We start from the raw sequence: 2,500 nt of genomic DNA on the forward strand, positions 1-2,500 counted from the left end.
TTCAGCTAGTTTATTTGCTTGATCTTTATTTCTCCCTAATGACAACAAGATAATGTAAACTAAGAATTCTAAATATTGCAGCATCGTCAACACAGGCAGAACTCTTTGAAGGTTCTCATTTTACCAAGTAAATCAGCTTACTACAAATCTTCCTTGTGCAAAAGCCCCCAGCAGGTATCTGGCTATCCCTGATTAAGCACCAATCACAATTCTTCCCCACACTTTAGTCACCTCAATGGGCAACTGAACAGAAATTAATATTTACTTCAACCAGTCCCATCATCCTAGGGGACAATTGCACGCACTCAGGTTTTTTTCATTGCAAAACGTAATGAACACCATTTCAAATACCATTTTGATGTTATCAATCCTGGTGAGTTGCCCATCTCTCAACCACTGCCTCAATCAACAGCTCCCCTAGCTTAACAAATCATACGCAAGCACTACTGATGAAAATCCTTCAATCATTTCTTGCAGGCAGGCGTCTTAGACCATAAACTCCCTTTGTTGAGAACAAGATGCACTCTATAAAAGCCATATCAGTATCTGGCAGAAGGGTAAAATCATCAGAGGAAAGTTGGGCACACATTGGTTAAAAGTCTGCTTTCTTTCATTTTTTTTCCTGAGCCTGCAAGGCTCCAGCCACTCTAATAGTAGCCTGATTATAGCCTAAGTTACCCTGAGTCCTTGCAGATCTCTCAGTTTACAGAATGATGGCACTGTACACAACAGCTGAGTACTCTGAAACTTTAGTGTTTATTTTCAGCCTATGATATAGACTCTACCTTGCTTTTATGCAGGAGGTAAGCAATCTTCATTCTAGTCATAAGTCAGCATGATAGATCTCATTAATTTTAGACTAAAGTAGTAACCAATTTATCAGATAAGTTTTCAATTAAGTACAAAAGTTTGATTATATCCTGAAAACTATTGTTTTAGGTATCTGAAGCATTAATGTTTTCTACATCTTCTCATTTACCAGAAAAGGAAATCTAATTTAAAAATGGTGCGTAGCTAGACAATATAAATTTATATACATAATAGCCAGGTGCTATATTCCTGCATAAAATCACTCAGTGTGATTTTCAGATTAAAAAAAAAAAATCCTTGCCCGGGAAAGGCTTCAGTGAAGGTCATTGAGATATTAGGTATGAAGGATAGCGGCTTAATTTTTTTTAAGTGTAATCAAACCTAATCTTGTCAGCTACATCAGAGAGAGGAAGTGATCAGTTTAAGATACATCAGAAGATTTGCATAGAATGAAAATGAATCAAAATTAGTTTTGGTATCTGAGATGGCTAAAATGACAGACTAATTGCTCCTGAATCAAACCTCACAAAGCTTAGTGTGTAATTTTAATCACTGATGAGAACCAGGTTAAGTTTGCTCATGGCACACATGCAATTTAAAACCCTTTTGAAATAATCTGATCACAATGAGCATGAAAACATAATAATTCCCTAATTAGTCCAGAGACAAGCGTGTTTACCTTCCCATTTGGTAAAATGCACAGTGTATGCATCCTGAAGAAAGCCTACACAGCTAACTCCCTAACTCTCCTTCTAGGGCCTTATCTACAGATAAAAAGTTGCACAAGAGTTACGCCAGAAAGCAACTCCCAGCCCATTCCGTCTGTAGAAGACTGGTATAAATGTCTTCATACTGCTATCTCTCAACTCTGACACAAAAGCATAAACAATGCTGGTACAAAGCATTTTTACATGTATCCACTCAGCAACTGCACTTGTTAGGCTATTTCAGTTAGATATAAACACATATGCAAGCATGAAGACATGCACCCAGCTGGCACCAACATGCTCCCATGAAATTTTTTGGGCCATTGCAGAGAAAAAGAAGCAATAGTAGTTCTGTTTTGTTTCCAAGCAATGATACAGGGATGCGTGTGCAGCAGCTCTGTTCTACCCAGTACCATGAAAGGATCAGTCAGGGTGAAACCTCTTAAGCAGGTAAAGCTAACTGATAAGGAAGGAGTTAATACAGCAAAAGGAATTAGATGCAACTCCCTAAAACTATTCTAGCCCTATCTGTGGCTTTTCATTTAACCTTTGCTACTTAAAGCAAGCTCTACCTATATTGCAGTATATAACTGTATCCCACAGCATCACAGTGTCCAGTATGCACACAAGAACAGTTGCCAGAATAGTCGTAGGACGCACGCTATACTGGGACCAGATGGCATTTATAAGCAGTAAGTAATTTAAGGCAGATACAAAATTGGTTCTGCAGCGTAGCATCTCACCCTTCCCCTTCTTCCCACAGCCCTGCGCTGAACAGTCTTGCTGTGGCAATTTCATCTTAAAAGATTAAGCAGAAGTAAACTATATTTTTAAACCTTCCATCACATAGTCAAAGTGAAAAACAAAATCAGCACAGTAACAAGTGTCATAACACCTTTTCTATTACTTAATCAACATTTTTAAATAAACTGCACATTTATAGTTATCAGTCTCCTTATAACTTCAGTATTAATCAGTACTAA

General features: G+C 37.7%; 1 protein-coding gene across 7 annotated transcripts in view; it reads right to left on the minus strand.

The window, feature by feature from the left end:
- ZFHX4 (zinc finger homeobox 4) overlaps positions 1–2,500 on the minus strand; it is a 149,007-nt gene that overhangs the window by 125,859 nt on the left and 20,648 nt on the right. The gene's annotated exons all lie outside the window — the stretch shown is intronic.

The sequence above is a fragment of the Chiroxiphia lanceolata genome, chromosome 1 (genome assembly GCF_009829145.1).
Source record: "Chiroxiphia lanceolata isolate bChiLan1 chromosome 1, bChiLan1.pri, whole genome shotgun sequence".
Lineage (NCBI taxonomy): Eukaryota > Metazoa > Chordata > Aves > Passeriformes > Pipridae > Chiroxiphia > Chiroxiphia lanceolata.